Consider the following 15,262-nt stretch of genomic DNA (forward strand, 5'->3'; position numbering starts at 1 on the left):
TTGAGTGATTCGCGTGTCGTAATTACTGGCTTACGGCTCCAATGGCGACTTCACCGACTTCCCACTGACGCACCGCTGACGCTACTTTTCTGTCGTCTTAAACGATGGACATACTTGCAAGCAGCTGCGAGATCTTAAGAAAGGAAACGCTGCACCACTGCTTTTGCCACACTCGAATGAATTGAATTGCGATTCTTAAAAAGAAATGAATGCTCGCTCTGTCCAACACTTTGAAGCACATCTGCGTACTCACGAACACGGCGACGGCGCGACAAAATGACGGGGGCGCATTCGTGGGCCTGCGACTGATTTCTGCAGTACTAGCGTCCGTGCGAGGTGAACCGAGAGCCGCAACAGACAGCGGCCGTCGCGAAACAGTATTCTTAAACATAAATTTCCGTCTTGTTGAGAATGGTGTCACTGGTTTGGATCCGCTTTCACCCACGCATGTCACATGTGGGCGAAAATTTCTGCTCGTTTTTACGCAAAATCACACGCAGCCGGTAGGATTCGAACCTACGCTCCCAGAGGGAATCTGATTTCGAGTCAGACGCCTTAACCACTCGGCCACGACTGCCACTAGCGGACGATCCTCCCGACACATGCAACTGCTACTGTTTAAAGCACTGCAGTGCCAGGAAACGGCGTAGCAGCATTCTTTTCCGTAGTGCTTACACCGCTACGAGACGTGCGGCTACCAAGGTATTAAAATTTCCGCCCGAACAGGGACTTGAACCCTGGACCCTTAGGTTAAAAGCCTAATGCTCTACCGACTGAGCTATCCGGGCTCACATTACCTTAACACCCCTCCCTCTAGGCATATTGACACATTGCCTCATGTCCTTTACTGTTGGGTAGTCGTTGCGTGGAGCTGATACTGTTTAAACGTCGTCTGACTGCTGTCTAAAAACTCATCACGCTATCCTCGTAACAGCCTATCGAAGAAAGCTGACACACGATGCAAAGTGAAATTGCAGCATTTTGTACGTCTCAGCAGAGGAGCTACGTGTTTTGTCGACACTCACTGGACAATTGTAAAATTCACAAGCGTCTCGAATGCAGTGTTTCCCACGTATTCGCTCATTTCACGGTTCCGTTGGAGATGTTCTTCACCTCTTGACACAAAAAAGAAACGCAGTCGGTAGGACTCGAACCTACGCTCCCAGAGGGAATCTGATTTCTAGTCAGACGCCTTAACCACTCGGCCACGACTGCCGGTCGCAGAAGCGTCTCTCGACAAGTGCAACTGCTCCTTTTCAAGCAATCTGACGTAAGAACACGACATGGCCTCACTCGTTTCTGTAGTGCTTCCGTTGCCAGCACATTAGCCGTTACGACAGTGTATCAATTTTCGCCTGGACGGGGGCTTGAACCCGGGACCCTTTGGTTGAAAGTCTAGCGCTCTACCGACTGAGCTACCGGTCCCTCGGCCGAGCATTGTGGTACATGCTGCATGGTGTTTGAGTGATTCGCGTGTCGTAATTACTGGCTTACGGCTCCAATGGCGACTTCACCGACTTCCCACTGACGCACCGCTGACGCTACTTTTCTGTCGTCTTAAACGATGGACATACTTGCAAGCAGCTGCGAGATCTTAAGAAAGGAAACGCTGCACCACTGCTTTTGCCACACTCGAATGAATTGAATTGCGATTCTTAAAAAGAAATGAATGCTCGCTCTGTCCAACACTTTGAAGCACATCTGCGTACTCACGAACACGGCGACGGCGCGACAAAATGACGGGGGCGCATTCGTGGGCCTGCGACTGATTTCTGCAGTACTAGCGTCCGTGCGAGGTGAACCGAGAGCCGCAACAGACAGCGGCCGTCGCGAAACAGTATTCTTAAACATAAATTTCCGTCTTGTTGAGAATGGTGTCACTGGTTTGGATCCGCTTTCACCCACGCATGTCACATGTGGGCGAAAATTTCTGCTCGTTTTTACGCAAAATCACACGCAGCCGGTAGGATTCGAACCTACGCTCCCAGAGGGAATCTGATTTCGAGTCAGACGCCTTAACCACTCGGCCACGACTGCCACTAGCGGACGATCCTCCCGACACATGCAACTGCTACTGTTTAAAGCACTGCAGTGCCAGGAAACGGCGTAGCAGCATTCTTTTCCGTAGTGCTTACACCGCTACGAGACGTGCGGCTACCAAGGTATTAAAATTTCCGCCCGAACAGGGACTTGAACCCTGGACCCTTAGGTTAAAAGCCTAATGCTCTACCGACTGAGCTATCCGGGCTCACATTACCTTAACACCCCTCCCTCTAGGCATACTGACACATTGCCTCATGTCCTTTACTGTTGGGTAGTCGTTGCGTGGAGCTGATACTGTTTAAACGTCCTCTGACTGCTGTCTAAAAACTCATCACGCTATCCTCGTAACAGCCTATCGAAGAAAGCTGACACACGATGCAAAGTGAAATTGCAGCATTTTGTACGTCTCAGCAGAGGAGCTACGTGTTTTGTCGACACTCACTGGACAATTGTAAAATTCACAAGCGTCTCGAATGCAGTGTTTCCCACGTATTCGCTCATTTCACGGTTCCGTTGGAGATGTTCTTCACCTCTTGACACAAAAAAGAAACGCAGTCGGTAGGACTCGAACCTACGCTCCCAGAGGGAATCTGATTTCTAGTCAGACGCCTTAACCACTCGGCCACGACTGCCGGTCGCAGAAGCGTCTCTCGACAAGTGCAACTGCTCCTTTTCAAGCAATCTGACGTAAGAACACGACATGGCCTCACTCGTTTCTGTAGTGCTTCCGTTGCCAGCACATTAGCCGTTACGACAGTGTATCAATTTTCGCCTGGACGGGGGCTTGAACCCGGGACCCTTTGGTTGAAAGTCTAGCGCTCTACCGACTGAGCTACCCGGTCCCTCGGCCGAGCATTGTGGTACATGCTGCATGGTGTTTGAGTGATTCGCGTGTCGTAATTACTGGCTTACGGCTCCAATGGCGACTTCACCGACTTCCCACTGACGCACCGCTGACGCTACTTTTCTGTCGTCTTAAACGATGGACATACTTGCAAGCAGCTGCGAGATCTTAAGAAAGGAAACGCTGCACCACTGCTTTTGCCACACTCGAATGAATTGAATTGCGATTCTTAAAAAGAAATGAATGCTCGCTCTGTCCAACACTTTGAAGCACATCTGCGTACTCACGAACACGGCGACGGCGCGACAAAATGACGGGGGCGCATTCGTGGGCCTGCGACTGATTTCTGCAGTACTAGCGTCCGTGCGAGGTGAACCGAGAGCCGCAACAGACAGCGGCCGTCGCGAAACAGTATTCTTAAACATAAATTTCCGTCTTGTTGAGAATGGTGTCACTGGTTTGGATCCGCTTTCACCCACGCATGTCACATGTGGGCGAAAATTTCTGCTCGTTTTTACGCAAAATCACACGCAGCCGGTAGGATTCGAACCTACGCTCCCAGAGGGAATCTGATTTCGAGTCAGACGCCTTAACCACTCGGCCACGACTGCCACTAGCGGACGATCCTCCCGACACATGCAACTGCTACTGTTTAAAGCACTGCAGTGCCAGGAAACGGCGTAGCAGCATTCTTTTCCGTAGTGCTTACACCGCTACGAGACGTGCGGCTACCAAGGTATTAAAATTTCCGCCCGAACAGGGACTTGAACCCTGGACCCTTAGGTTAAAAGCCTAATGCTCTACCGACTGAGCTATCCGGGCTCACATTACCTTAACACCCCTCCCTCTAGGCATATTGACACATTGCCTCATGTCCTTTACTGTTGGGTAGTCGTTGCGTGGAGCTGATACTGTTTAAACGTCGTCTGACTGCTGTCTAAAAACTCATCACGCTATCCTCGTAACAGCCTATCGAAGAAAGCTGACACACGATGCAAAGTGAAATTGCAGCATTTTGTACGTCTCAGCAGAGGAGCTACGTGTTTTGTCGACACTCACTGGACAATTGTAAAATTCACAAGCGTCTCGAATGCAGTGTTTCCCACGTATTCGCTCATTTCACGGTTCCGTTGGAGATGTTCTTCACCTCTTGACACAAAAAAGAAACGCAGTCGGTAGGACTCGAACCTACGCTCCCAGAGGGAATCTGATTTCTAGTCAGACGCCTTAACCACTCGGCCACGACTGCCGGTCGCAGAAGCGTCTCTCGACAAGTGCAACTGCTCCTTTTCAAGCAATCTGACGTAAGAACACGACATGGCCTCACTCGTTTCTGTAGTGCTTCCGTTGCCAGCACATTAGCCGTTACGACAGTGTATCAATTTTCGCCTGGACGGGGGCTTGAACCCGGGACCCTTTGGTTGAAAGTCTAGCGCTCTACCGACTGAGCTACCGGTCCCTCGGCCGAGCATTGTGGTACATGCTGCATGGTGTTTGAGTGATTCGCGTGTCGTAATTACTGGCTTACGGCTCCAATGGCGACTTCACCGACTTCCCACTGACGCACCGCTGACGCTACTTTTCTGTCGTCTTAAACGATGGACATACTTGCAAGCAGCTGCGAGATCTTAAGAAAGGAAACGCTGCACCACTGCTTTTGCCACACTCGAATGAATTGAATTGCGATTCTTAAAAAGAAATGAATGCTCGCTCTGTCCAACACTTTGAAGCACATCTGCGTACTCACGAACACGGCGACGGCGCGACAAAATGACGGGGGCGCATTCGTGGGCCTGCGACTGATTTCTGCAGTACTAGCGTCCGTGCGAGGTGAACCGAGAGCCGCAACAGACAGCGGCCGTCGCGAAACAGTATTCTTAAACATAAATTTCCGTCTTGTTGAGAATGGTGTCACTGGTTTGGATCCGCTTTCACCCACGCATGTCACATGTGGGCGAAAATTTCTGCTCGTTTTTACGCAAAATCACACGCAGCCGGTAGGATTCGAACCTACGCTCCCAGAGGGAATCTGATTTCGAGTCAGACGCCTTAACCACTCGGCCACGACTGCCACTAGCGGACGATCCTCCCGACACATGCAACTGCTACTGTTTAAAGCACTGCAGTGCCAGGAAACGGCGTAGCAGCATTCTTTTCCGTAGTGCTTACACCGCTACGAGACGTGCGGCTACCAAGGTATTAAAATTTCCGCCCGAACAGGGACTTGAACCCTGGACCCTTAGGTTAAAAGCCTAATGCTCTACCGACTGAGCTATCCGGGCTCACATTACCTTAACACCCCTCCCTCTAGGCATACTGACACATTGCCTCATGTCCTTTACTGTTGGGTAGTCGTTGCGTGGAGCTGATACTGTTTAAACGTCCTCTGACTGCTGTCTAAAAACTCATCACGCTATCCTCGTAACAGCCTATCGAAGAAAGCTGACACACGATGCAAAGTGAAATTGCAGCATTTTGTACGTCTCAGCAGAGGAGCTACGTGTTTTGTCGACACTCACTGGACAATTGTAAAATTCACAAGCGTCTCGAATGCAGTGTTTCCCACGTATTCGCTCATTTCACGGTTCCGTTGGAGATGTTCTTCACCTCTTGACACAAAAAAGAAACGCAGTCGGTAGGACTCGAACCTACGCTCCCAGAGGGAATCTGATTTCTAGTCAGACGCCTTAACCACTCGGCCACGACTGCCGGTCGCAGAAGCGTCTCTCGACAAGTGCAACTGCTCCTTTTCAAGCAATCTGACGTAAGAACACGACATGGCCTCACTCGTTTCTGTAGTGCTTCCGTTGCCAGCACATTAGCCGTTACGACAGTGTATCAATTTTCGCCTGGACGGGGGCTTGAACCCGGGACCCTTTGGTTGAAAGTCTAGCGCTCTACCGACTGAGCTACCCGGTCCCTCGGCCGAGCATTGTGGTACATGCTGCATGGTGTTTGAGTGATTCGCGTGTCGTAATTACTGGCTTACGGCTCCAATGGCGACTTCACCGACTTCCCACTGACGCACCGCTGACGCTACTTTTCTGTCGTCTTAAACGATGGACATACTTGCAAGCAGCTGCGAGATCTTAAGAAAGGAAACGCTGCACCACTGCTTTTGCCACACTCGAATGAATTGAATTGCGATTCTTAAAAAGAAATGAATGCTCGCTCTGTCCAACACTTTGAAGCACATCTGCGTACTCACGAACACGGCGACGGCGCGACAAAATGACGGGGGCGCATTCGTGGGCCTGCGACTGATTTCTGCAGTACTAGCGTCCGTGCGAGGTGAACCGAGAGCCGCAACAGACAGCGGCCGTCGCGAAACAGTATTCTTAAACATAAATTTCCGTCTTGTTGAGAATGGTGTCACTGGTTTGGATCCGCTTTCACCCACGCATGTCACATGTGGGCGAAAATTTCTGCTCGTTTTTACGCAAAATCACACGCAGCCGGTAGGATTCGAACCTACGCTCCCAGAGGGAATCTGATTTCGAGTCAGACGCCTTAACCACTCGGCCACGACTGCCACTAGCGGACGATCCTCCCGACACATGCAACTGCTACTGTTTAAAGCACTGCAGTGCCAGGAAACGGCGTAGCAGCATTCTTTTCCGTAGTGCTTACACCGCTACGAGACGTGCGGCTACCAAGGTATTAAAATTTCCGCCCGAACAGGGACTTGAACCCTGGACCCTTAGGTTAAAAGCCTAATGCTCTACCGACTGAGCTATCCGGGCTCACATTACCTTAACACCCCTCCCTCTAGGCATACTGACACATTGCCTCATGTCCTTTACTGTTGGGTAGTCGTTGCGTGGAGCTGATACTGTTTAAACGTCGTCTGACTGCTGTCTAAAAACTCATCACGCTATCCTCGTAACAGCCTATCGAAGAAAGCTGACACACGATGCAAAGTGAAATTGCAGCATTTTGTACGTCTCAGCAGAGGAGCTACGTGTTTTGTCGACACTCACTGGACAATTGTAAAATTCACAAGCGTCTCGAATGCAGTGTTTCCCACGTATTCGCTCATTTCACGGTTCCGTTGGAGATGTTCTTCACCTCTTGACACAAAAAAGAAACGCAGTCGGTAGGACTCGAACCTACGCTCCCAGAGGGAATCTGATTTCTAGTCAGACGCCTTAACCACTCGGCCACGACTGCCGGTCGCAGAAGCGTCTCTCGACAAGTGCAACTGCTCCTTTTCAAGCAATCTGACGTAAGAACACGACATGGCCTCACTCGTTTCTGTAGTGCTTCCGTTGCCAGCACATTAGCCGTTACGACAGTGTATCAATTTTCGCCTGGACGGGGGCTTGAACCCGGGACCCTTTGGTTGAAAGTCTAGCGCTCTACCGACTGAGCTACCCGGTCCCTCGGCCGAGCATTGTGGTACATGCTGCATGGTGTTTGAGTGATTCGCGTGTCGTAATTACTGGCTTACGGCTCCAATGGCGACTTCACCGACTTCCCACTGACGCACCGCTGACGCTACTTTTCTGTCGTCTTAAACGATGGACATACTTGCAAGCAGCTGCGAGATCTTAAGAAAGGAAACGCTGCACCACTGCTTTTGCCACACTCGAATGAATTGAATTGCGATTCTTAAAAAGAAATGAATGCTCGCTCTGTCCAACACTTTGAAGCACATCTGCGTACTCACGAACACGGCGACGGCGCGACAAAATGACGGGGGCGCATTCGTGGGCCTGCGACTGATTTCTGCAGTACTAGCGTCCGTGCGAGGTGAACCGAGAGCCGCAACAGACAGCGGCCGTCGCGAAACAGTATTCTTAAACATAAATTTCCGTCTTGTTGAGAATGGTGTCACTGGTTTGGATCCGCTTTCACCCACGCATGTCACATGTGGGCGAAAATTTCTGCTCGTTTTTACGCAAAATCACACGCAGCCGGTAGGATTCGAACCTACGCTCCCAGAGGGAATCTGATTTCGAGTCAGACGCCTTAACCACTCGGCCACGACTGCCACTAGCGGACGATCCTCCCGACACATGCAACTGCTACTGTTTAAAGCACTGCAGTGCCAGGAAACGGCGTAGCAGCATTCTTTTCCGTAGTGCTTACACCGCTACGAGACGTGCGGCTACCAAGGTATTAAAATTTCCGCCCGAACAGGGACTTGAACCCTGGACCCTTAGGTTAAAAGCCTAATGCTCTACCGACTTAGCTATCCGGGCTCACATTACCTTAACACCCCTCCCTCTAGGCATATTGACACATTGCCTCATGTCCTTTACTGTTGGGTAGTCGTTGCGTGGAGCTGATACTGTTTAAACGTCGTCTGACTGCTGTCTAAAAACTCATCACGCTATCCTCGTAACAGCCTATCGAAGAAAGCTGACACACGATGCAAAGTGAAATTGCAGCATTTTGTACGTCTCAGCAGAGGAGCTACGTGTTTTGTCGACACTCACTGGACAATTGTAAAATTCACAAGCGTCTCGAATGCAGTGTTTCCCACGTATTCGCTCATTTCACGGTTCCGTTGGAGATGTTCTTCACCTCTTGACACAAAAAAGAAACGCAGTCGGTAGGACTCGAACCTACGCTCCCAGAGGGAATCTGATTTCTAGTCAGACGCCTTAACCACTCGGCCACGACTGCCGGTCGCAGAAGCGTCTCTCGACAAGTGCAACTGCTCCTTTTCAAGCAATCTGACGTAAGAACACGACATGGCCTCACTCGTTTCTGTAGTGCTTCCGTTGCCAGCACATTAGCCGTTACGACAGTGTATCAATTTTCGCCTGGACGGGGGCTTGAACCCGGGACCCTTTGGTTGAAAGTCTAGCGCTCTACCGACTGAGCTACCCGGTCCCTCGGCCGAGCATTGTGGTACATGCTGCATGGTGTTTGAGTGATTCGCGTGTCGTAATTACTGGCTTACGGCTCCAATGGCGACTTCACCGACTTCCCACTGACGCACCGCTGACGCTACTTTTCTGTCGTCTTAAACGATGGACATACTTGCAAGCAGCTGCGAGATCTTAAGAAAGGAAACGCTGCACCACTGCTTTTGCCACACTCGAATGAATTGAATTGCGATTCTTAAAAAGAAATGAATGCTCGCTCTGTCCAACACTTTGAAGCACATCTGCGTACTCACGAACACGGCGACGGCGCGACAAAATGACGGGGGCGCATTCGTGGGCCTGCGACTGATTTCTGCAGTACTAGCGTCCGTGCGAGGTGAACCGAGAGCCGCAACAGACAGCGGCCGTCGCGAAACAGTATTCTTAAACATAAATTTCCGTCTTGTTGAGAATGGTGTCACTGGTTTGGATCCGCTTTCACCCACGCATGTCACATGTGGGCGAAAATTTCTGCTCGTTTTTACGCAAAATCACACGCAGCCGGTAGGATTCGAACCTACGCTCCCAGAGGGAATCTGATTTCGAGTCAGACGCCTTAACCACTCGGCCACGACTGCCACTAGCGGACGATCCTCCCGACACATGCAACTGCTACTGTTTAAAGCACTGCAGTGCCAGGAAACGGCGTAGCAGCATTCTTTTCCGTAGTGCTTACACCGCTACGAGACGTGCGGCTACCAAGGTATTAAAATTTCCGCCCGAACAGGGACTTGAACCCTGGACCCTTAGGTTAAAAGCCTAATGCTCTACCGACTGAGCTATCCGGGCTCACATTACCTTAACACCCCTCCCTCTAGGCATATTGACACATTGCCTCATGTCCTTTACTGTTGGGTAGTCGTTGCGTGGAGCTGATACTGTTTAAACGTCGTCTGACTGCTGTCTAAAAACTCATCACGCTATCCTCGTAACAGCCTATCGAAGAAAGCTGACACACGATGCAAAGTGAAATTGCAGCATTTTGTACGTCTCAGCAGAGGAGCTACGTGTTTTGTCGACACTCACTGGACAATTGTAAAATTCACAAGCGTCTCGAATGCAGTGTTTCCCACGTATTCGCTCATTTCACGGTTCCGTTGGAGATGTTCTTCACCTCTTGACACAAAAAAGAAACGCAGTCGGTAGGACTCGAACCTACGCTCCCAGAGGGAATCTGATTTCTAGTCAGACGCCTTAACCACTCGGCCACGACTGCCGGTCGCAGAAGCGTCTCTCGACAAGTGCAACTGCTCCTTTTCAAGCAATCTGACGTAAGAACACGACATGGCCTCACTCGTTTCTGTAGTGCTTCCGTTGCCAGCACATTAGCCGTTACGACAGTGTATCAATTTTCGCCTGGACGGGGGCTTGAACCCGGGACCCTTTGGTTGAAAGTCTAGCGCTCTACCGACTGAGCTACCGGTCCCTCGGCCGAGCATTGTGGTACATGCTGCATGGTGTTTGAGTGATTCGCGTGTCGTAATTACTGGCTTACGGCTCCAATGGCGACTTCACCGACTTCCCACTGACGCACCGCTGACGCTACTTTTCTGTCGTCTTAAACGATGGACATACTTGCAAGCAGCTGCGAGATCTTAAGAAAGGAAACGCTGCACCACTGCTTTTGCCACACTCGAATGAATTGAATTGCGATTCTTAAAAAGAAATGAATGCTCGCTCTGTCCAACACTTTGAAGCACATCTGCGTACTCACGAACACGGCGACGGCGCGACAAAATGACGGGGGCGCATTCGTGGGCCTGCGACTGATTTCTGCAGTACTAGCGTCCGTGCGAGGTGAACCGAGAGCCGCAACAGACAGCGGCCGTCGCGAAACAGTATTCTTAAACATAAATTTCCGTCTTGTTGAGAATGGTGTCACTGGTTTGGATCCGCTTTCACCCACGCATGTCACATGTGGGCGAAAATTTCTGCTCGTTTTTACGCAAAATCACACGCAGCCGGTAGGATTCGAACCTACGCTCCCAGAGGGAATCTGATTTCGAGTCAGACGCCTTAACCACTCGGCCACGACTGCCACTAGCGGACGATCCTCCCGACACATGCAACTGCTACTGTTTAAAGCACTGCAGTGCCAGGAAACGGCGTAGCAGCATTCTTTTCCGTAGTGCTTACACCGCTACGAGACGTGCGGCTACCAAGGTATTAAAATTTCCGCCCGAACAGGGACTTGAACCCTGGACCCTTAGGTTAAAAGCCTAATGCTCTACCGACTGAGCTATCCGGGCTCACATTACCTTAACACCCCTCCCTCTAGGCATATTGACACATTGCCTCATGTCCTTTACTGTTGGGTAGTCGTTGCGTGGAGCTGATACTGTTTAAACGTCGTCTGACTGCTGTCTAAAAACTCATCACGCTATCCTCGTAACAGCCTATCGAAGAAAGCTGACACACGATGCAAAGTGAAATTGCAGCATTTTGTACGTCTCAGCAGAGGAGCTACGTGTTTTGTCGACACTCACTGGACAATTGTAAAATTCACAAGCGTCTCGAATGCAGTGTTTCCCACGTATTCGCTCATTTCACGGTTCCGTTGGAGATGTTCTTCACCTCTTGACACAAAAAAGAAACGCAGTCGGTAGGACTCGAACCTACGCTCCCAGAGGGAATCTGATTTCTAGTCAGACGCCTTAACCACTCGGCCACGACTGCCGGTCGCAGAAGCGTCTCTCGACAAGTGCAACTGCTCCTTTTCAAGCAATCTGACGTAAGAACACGACATGGCCTCACTCGTTTCTGTAGTGCTTCCGTTGCCAGCACATTAGCCGTTACGACAGTGTATCAATTTTCGCCTGGACGGGGGCTTGAACCCGGGACCCTTTGGTTGAAAGTCTAGCGCTCTACCGACTGAGCTACCGGTCCCTCGGCCGAGCATTGTGGTACATGCTGCATGGTGTTTGAGTGATTCGCGTGTCGTAATTACTGGCTTACGGCTCCAATGGCGACTTCACCGACTTCCCACTGACGCACCGCTGACGCTACTTTTCTGTCGTCTTAAACGATGGACATACTTGCAAGCAGCTGCGAGATCTTAAGAAAGGAAACGCTGCACCACTGCTTTTGCCACACTCGAATGAATTGAATTGCGATTCTTAAAAAGAAATGAATGCTCGCTCTGTCCAACACTTTGAAGCACATCTGCGTACTCACGAACACGGCGACGGCGCGACAAAATGACGGGGGCGCATTCGTGGGCCTGCGACTGATTTCTGCAGTACTAGCGTCCGTGCGAGGTGAACCGAGAGCCGCAACAGACAGCGGCCGTCGCGAAACAGTATTCTTAAACATAAATTTCCGTCTTGTTGAGAATGGTGTCACTGGTTTGGATCCGCTTTCACCCACGCATGTCACATGTGGGCGAAAATTTCTGCTCGTTTTTACGCAAAATCACACGCAGCCGGTAGGATTCGAACCTACGCTCCCAGAGGGAATCTGATTTCGAGTCAGACGCCTTAACCACTCGGCCACGACTGCCACTAGCGGACGATCCTCCCGACACATGCAACTGCTACTGTTTAAAGCACTGCAGTGCCAGGAAACGGCGTAGCAGCATTCTTTTCCGTAGTGCTTACACCGCTACGAGACGTGCGGCTACCAAGGTATTAAAATTTCCGCCCGAACAGGGACTTGAACCCTGGACCCTTAGGTTAAAAGCCTAATGCTCTACCGACTGAGCTATCCGGGCTCACATTACCTTAACACCCCTCCCTCTAGGCATACTGACACATTGCCTCATGTCCTTTACTGTTGGGTAGTCGTTGCGTGGAGCTGATACTGTTTAAACGTCGTCTGACTGCTGTCTAAAAACTCATCACGCTATCCTCGTAACAGCCTATCGAAGAAAGCTGACACACGATGCAAAGTGAAATTGCAGCATTTTGTACGTCTCAGCAGAGGAGCTACGTGTTTTGTCGACACTCACTGGACAATTGTAAAATTCACAAGCGTCTCGAATGCAGTGTTTCCCACGTATTCGCTCATTTCACGGTTCCGTTGGAGATGTTCTTCACCTCTTGACACAAAAAAGAAACGCAGTCGGTAGGACTCGAACCTACGCTCCCAGAGGGAATCTGATTTCTAGTCAGACGCCTTAACCACTCGGCCACGACTGCCGGTCGCAGAAGCGTCTCTCGACAAGTGCAACTGCTCCTTTTCAAGCAATCTGACGTAAGAACACGACATGGCCTCACTCGTTTCTGTAGTGCTTCCGTTGCCAGCACATTAGCCGTTACGACAGTGTATCAATTTTCGCCTGGACGGGGGCTTGAACCCGGGACCCTTTGGTTGAAAGTCTAGCGCTCTACCGACTGAGCTACCCGGTCCCTCGGCCGAGCATTGTGGTACATGCTGCATGGTGTTTGAGTGATTCGCGTGTCGTAATTACTGGCTTACGGCTCCAATGGCGACTTCACCGACTTCCCACTGACGCACCGCTGACGCTACTTTTCTGTCGTCTTAAACGATGGACATACTTGCAAGCAGCTGCGAGATCTTAAGAAAGGAAACGCTGCACCACTGCTTTTGCCACACTCGAATGAATTGAATTGCGATTCTTAAAAAGAAATGAATGCTCGCTCTGTCCAACACTTTGAAGCACATCTGCGTACTCACGAACACGGCGACGGCGCGACAAAATGACGGGGGCGCATTCGTGGGCCTGCGACTGATTTCTGCAGTACTAGCGTCCGTGCGAGGTGAACCGAGAGCCGCAACAGACAGCGGCCGTCGCGAAACAGTATTCTTAAACATAAATTTCCGTCTTGTTGAGAATGGTGTCACTGGTTTGGATCCGCTTTCACCCACGCATGTCACATGTGGGCGAAAATTTCTGCTCGTTTTTACGCAAAATCACACGCAGCCGGTAGGATTCGAACCTACGCTCCCAGAGGGAATCTGATTTCGAGTCAGACGCCTTAACCACTCGGCCACGACTGCCACTAGCGGACGATCCTCCCGACACATGCAACTGCTACTGTTTAAAGCACTGCAGTGCCAGGAAACGGCGTAGCAGCATTCTTTTCCGTAGTGCTTACACCGCTACGAGACGTGCGGCTACCAAGGTATTAAAATTTCCGCCCGAACAGGGACTTGAACCCTGGACCCTTAGGTTAAAAGCCTAATGCTCTACCGACTGAGCTATCCGGGCTCACATTACCTTAACACCCCTCCCTCTAGGCATATTGACACATTGCCTCATGTCCTTTACTGTTGGGTAGTCGTTGCGTGGAGCTGATACTGTTTAAACGTCGTCTGACTGCTGTCTAAAAACTCATCACGCTATCCTCGTAACAGCCTATCGAAGAAAGCTGACACACGATGCAAAGTGAAATTGCAGCATTTTGTACGTCTCAGCAGAGGAGCTACGTGTTTTGTCGACACTCACTGGACAATTGTAAAATTCACAAGCGTCTCGAATGCAGTGTTTCCCACGTATTCGCTCATTTCACGGTTCCGTTGGAGATGTTCTTCACCTCTTGACACAAAAAAGAAACGCAGTCGGTAGGACTCGAACCTACGCTCCCAGAGGGAATCTGATTTCTAGTCAGACGCCTTAACCACTCGGCCACGACTGCCGGTCGCAGAAGCGTCTCTCGACAAGTGCAACTGCTCCTTTTCAAGCAATCTGACGTAAGAACACGACATGGCCTCACTCGTTTCTGTAGTGCTTCCGTTGCCAGCACATTAGCCGTTACGACAGTGTATCAATTTTCGCCTGGACGGGGGCTTGAACCCGGGACCCTTTGGTTGAAAGTCTAGCGCTCTACCGACTGAGCTACCGGTCCCTCGGCCGAGCATTGTGGTACATGCTGCATGGTGTTTGAGTGATTCGCGTGTCGTAATTACTGGCTTACGGCTCCAATGGCGACTTCACCGACTTCCCACTGACGCACCGCTGACGCTACTTTTCTGTCGTCTTAAACGATGGACATACTTGCAAGCAGCTGCGAGATCTTAAGAAAGGAAACGCTGCACCACTGCTTTTGCCACACTCGAATGAATTGAATTGCGATTCTTAAAAAGAAATGAATGCTCGCTCTGTCCAACACTTTGAAGCACATCTGCGTACTCACGAACACGGCGACGGCGCGACAAAATGACGGGGGCGCATTCGTGGGCCTGCGACTGATTTCTGCAGTACTAGCGTCCGTGCGAGGTGAACCGAGAGCCGCAACAGACAGCGGCCGTCGCGAAACAGTATTCTTAAACATAAATTTCCGTCTTGTTGAGAATGGTGTCACTGGTTTGGATCCGCTTTCACCCACGCATGTCACATGTGGGCGAAAATTTCTGCTCGTTTTTACGCAAAATCACACGCAGCCGGTAGGATTCGAACCTACGCTCCCAGAGGGAATCTGATTTCGAGTCAGACGCCTTAACCACTCGGCCACGACTGCCACTAGCGGACGATCCTCCCGACACATGCAACTGCTACTGTTTAAAGCACTGCAGTGCCAGGAAACGGCGTAGCAGCATT

The 15,262-nt window shown here is 50.7% G+C and overlaps 31 non-coding genes across 31 annotated transcripts; all 31 read right to left on the reverse strand.

Moving 5' to 3' along the window:
* Positions 1-495: 495 nt before the first annotated feature.
* Positions 496-577, reverse strand: Trnas-cga (transfer RNA serine (anticodon CGA)). The gene has a single exon. It is a non-coding gene; the product is annotated as a tRNA-Ser (tRNA).
* A 138-nt stretch (positions 578-715) lies between these two features.
* Positions 716-788, reverse strand: Trnak-uuu (transfer RNA lysine (anticodon UUU)). The gene has a single exon. It is a non-coding gene; the product is annotated as a tRNA-Lys (tRNA).
* A 345-nt stretch (positions 789-1,133) lies between these two features.
* Trnas-aga (transfer RNA serine (anticodon AGA)) lies at positions 1,134-1,215 on the reverse strand. Its single transcript has one exon. It is a non-coding gene; the product is annotated as a tRNA-Ser (tRNA).
* Positions 1,216-1,955: 740 nt separating this feature from the next.
* Trnas-cga (transfer RNA serine (anticodon CGA)) lies at positions 1,956-2,037 on the reverse strand. The gene has a single exon. It is a non-coding gene; the product is annotated as a tRNA-Ser (tRNA).
* A 138-nt stretch (positions 2,038-2,175) lies between these two features.
* On the reverse strand, positions 2,176-2,248 carry Trnak-uuu (transfer RNA lysine (anticodon UUU)). The gene has a single exon. It is a non-coding gene; the product is annotated as a tRNA-Lys (tRNA).
* Positions 2,249-2,593: 345 nt separating this feature from the next.
* Positions 2,594-2,675, reverse strand: Trnas-aga (transfer RNA serine (anticodon AGA)). The gene has a single exon. It is a non-coding gene; the product is annotated as a tRNA-Ser (tRNA).
* Positions 2,676-3,416: 741 nt separating this feature from the next.
* Trnas-cga (transfer RNA serine (anticodon CGA)) lies at positions 3,417-3,498 on the reverse strand. Its single transcript has one exon. It is a non-coding gene; the product is annotated as a tRNA-Ser (tRNA).
* A 138-nt stretch (positions 3,499-3,636) lies between these two features.
* Positions 3,637-3,709, reverse strand: Trnak-uuu (transfer RNA lysine (anticodon UUU)). The gene has a single exon. It is a non-coding gene; the product is annotated as a tRNA-Lys (tRNA).
* Positions 3,710-4,054: 345 nt separating this feature from the next.
* On the reverse strand, positions 4,055-4,136 carry Trnas-aga (transfer RNA serine (anticodon AGA)). Its single transcript has one exon. It is a non-coding gene; the product is annotated as a tRNA-Ser (tRNA).
* A 740-nt stretch (positions 4,137-4,876) lies between these two features.
* Positions 4,877-4,958, reverse strand: Trnas-cga (transfer RNA serine (anticodon CGA)). Its single transcript has one exon. It is a non-coding gene; the product is annotated as a tRNA-Ser (tRNA).
* Positions 4,959-5,096: 138 nt separating this feature from the next.
* On the reverse strand, positions 5,097-5,169 carry Trnak-uuu (transfer RNA lysine (anticodon UUU)). The gene has a single exon. It is a non-coding gene; the product is annotated as a tRNA-Lys (tRNA).
* A 345-nt stretch (positions 5,170-5,514) lies between these two features.
* On the reverse strand, positions 5,515-5,596 carry Trnas-aga (transfer RNA serine (anticodon AGA)). Its single transcript has one exon. It is a non-coding gene; the product is annotated as a tRNA-Ser (tRNA).
* Positions 5,597-6,337: 741 nt separating this feature from the next.
* Trnas-cga (transfer RNA serine (anticodon CGA)) lies at positions 6,338-6,419 on the reverse strand. The gene has a single exon. It is a non-coding gene; the product is annotated as a tRNA-Ser (tRNA).
* A 138-nt stretch (positions 6,420-6,557) lies between these two features.
* Positions 6,558-6,630, reverse strand: Trnak-uuu (transfer RNA lysine (anticodon UUU)). Its single transcript has one exon. It is a non-coding gene; the product is annotated as a tRNA-Lys (tRNA).
* A 345-nt stretch (positions 6,631-6,975) lies between these two features.
* Positions 6,976-7,057, reverse strand: Trnas-aga (transfer RNA serine (anticodon AGA)). The gene has a single exon. It is a non-coding gene; the product is annotated as a tRNA-Ser (tRNA).
* Positions 7,058-7,798: 741 nt separating this feature from the next.
* Positions 7,799-7,880, reverse strand: Trnas-cga (transfer RNA serine (anticodon CGA)). Its single transcript has one exon. It is a non-coding gene; the product is annotated as a tRNA-Ser (tRNA).
* A 138-nt stretch (positions 7,881-8,018) lies between these two features.
* Positions 8,019-8,091, reverse strand: Trnak-uuu (transfer RNA lysine (anticodon UUU)). The gene has a single exon. It is a non-coding gene; the product is annotated as a tRNA-Lys (tRNA).
* Positions 8,092-8,436: 345 nt separating this feature from the next.
* Trnas-aga (transfer RNA serine (anticodon AGA)) lies at positions 8,437-8,518 on the reverse strand. Its single transcript has one exon. It is a non-coding gene; the product is annotated as a tRNA-Ser (tRNA).
* Positions 8,519-9,259: 741 nt separating this feature from the next.
* Positions 9,260-9,341, reverse strand: Trnas-cga (transfer RNA serine (anticodon CGA)). Its single transcript has one exon. It is a non-coding gene; the product is annotated as a tRNA-Ser (tRNA).
* Positions 9,342-9,479: 138 nt separating this feature from the next.
* Trnak-uuu (transfer RNA lysine (anticodon UUU)) lies at positions 9,480-9,552 on the reverse strand. Its single transcript has one exon. It is a non-coding gene; the product is annotated as a tRNA-Lys (tRNA).
* A 345-nt stretch (positions 9,553-9,897) lies between these two features.
* Positions 9,898-9,979, reverse strand: Trnas-aga (transfer RNA serine (anticodon AGA)). Its single transcript has one exon. It is a non-coding gene; the product is annotated as a tRNA-Ser (tRNA).
* A 740-nt stretch (positions 9,980-10,719) lies between these two features.
* On the reverse strand, positions 10,720-10,801 carry Trnas-cga (transfer RNA serine (anticodon CGA)). Its single transcript has one exon. It is a non-coding gene; the product is annotated as a tRNA-Ser (tRNA).
* A 138-nt stretch (positions 10,802-10,939) lies between these two features.
* Trnak-uuu (transfer RNA lysine (anticodon UUU)) lies at positions 10,940-11,012 on the reverse strand. Its single transcript has one exon. It is a non-coding gene; the product is annotated as a tRNA-Lys (tRNA).
* Positions 11,013-11,357: 345 nt separating this feature from the next.
* Positions 11,358-11,439, reverse strand: Trnas-aga (transfer RNA serine (anticodon AGA)). Its single transcript has one exon. It is a non-coding gene; the product is annotated as a tRNA-Ser (tRNA).
* A 740-nt stretch (positions 11,440-12,179) lies between these two features.
* Positions 12,180-12,261, reverse strand: Trnas-cga (transfer RNA serine (anticodon CGA)). The gene has a single exon. It is a non-coding gene; the product is annotated as a tRNA-Ser (tRNA).
* A 138-nt stretch (positions 12,262-12,399) lies between these two features.
* Trnak-uuu (transfer RNA lysine (anticodon UUU)) lies at positions 12,400-12,472 on the reverse strand. Its single transcript has one exon. It is a non-coding gene; the product is annotated as a tRNA-Lys (tRNA).
* Positions 12,473-12,817: 345 nt separating this feature from the next.
* On the reverse strand, positions 12,818-12,899 carry Trnas-aga (transfer RNA serine (anticodon AGA)). The gene has a single exon. It is a non-coding gene; the product is annotated as a tRNA-Ser (tRNA).
* A 741-nt stretch (positions 12,900-13,640) lies between these two features.
* Positions 13,641-13,722, reverse strand: Trnas-cga (transfer RNA serine (anticodon CGA)). The gene has a single exon. It is a non-coding gene; the product is annotated as a tRNA-Ser (tRNA).
* A 138-nt stretch (positions 13,723-13,860) lies between these two features.
* Positions 13,861-13,933, reverse strand: Trnak-uuu (transfer RNA lysine (anticodon UUU)). The gene has a single exon. It is a non-coding gene; the product is annotated as a tRNA-Lys (tRNA).
* A 345-nt stretch (positions 13,934-14,278) lies between these two features.
* Positions 14,279-14,360, reverse strand: Trnas-aga (transfer RNA serine (anticodon AGA)). Its single transcript has one exon. It is a non-coding gene; the product is annotated as a tRNA-Ser (tRNA).
* A 740-nt stretch (positions 14,361-15,100) lies between these two features.
* Trnas-cga (transfer RNA serine (anticodon CGA)) lies at positions 15,101-15,182 on the reverse strand. Its single transcript has one exon. It is a non-coding gene; the product is annotated as a tRNA-Ser (tRNA).
* Positions 15,183-15,262: the final 80 nt, after the last annotated feature.

This window comes from Schistocerca nitens, chromosome 4, assembly GCF_023898315.1.
Source record: "Schistocerca nitens isolate TAMUIC-IGC-003100 chromosome 4, iqSchNite1.1, whole genome shotgun sequence".
Classification (NCBI taxonomy): domain Eukaryota; kingdom Metazoa; phylum Arthropoda; class Insecta; order Orthoptera; family Acrididae; genus Schistocerca; species Schistocerca nitens.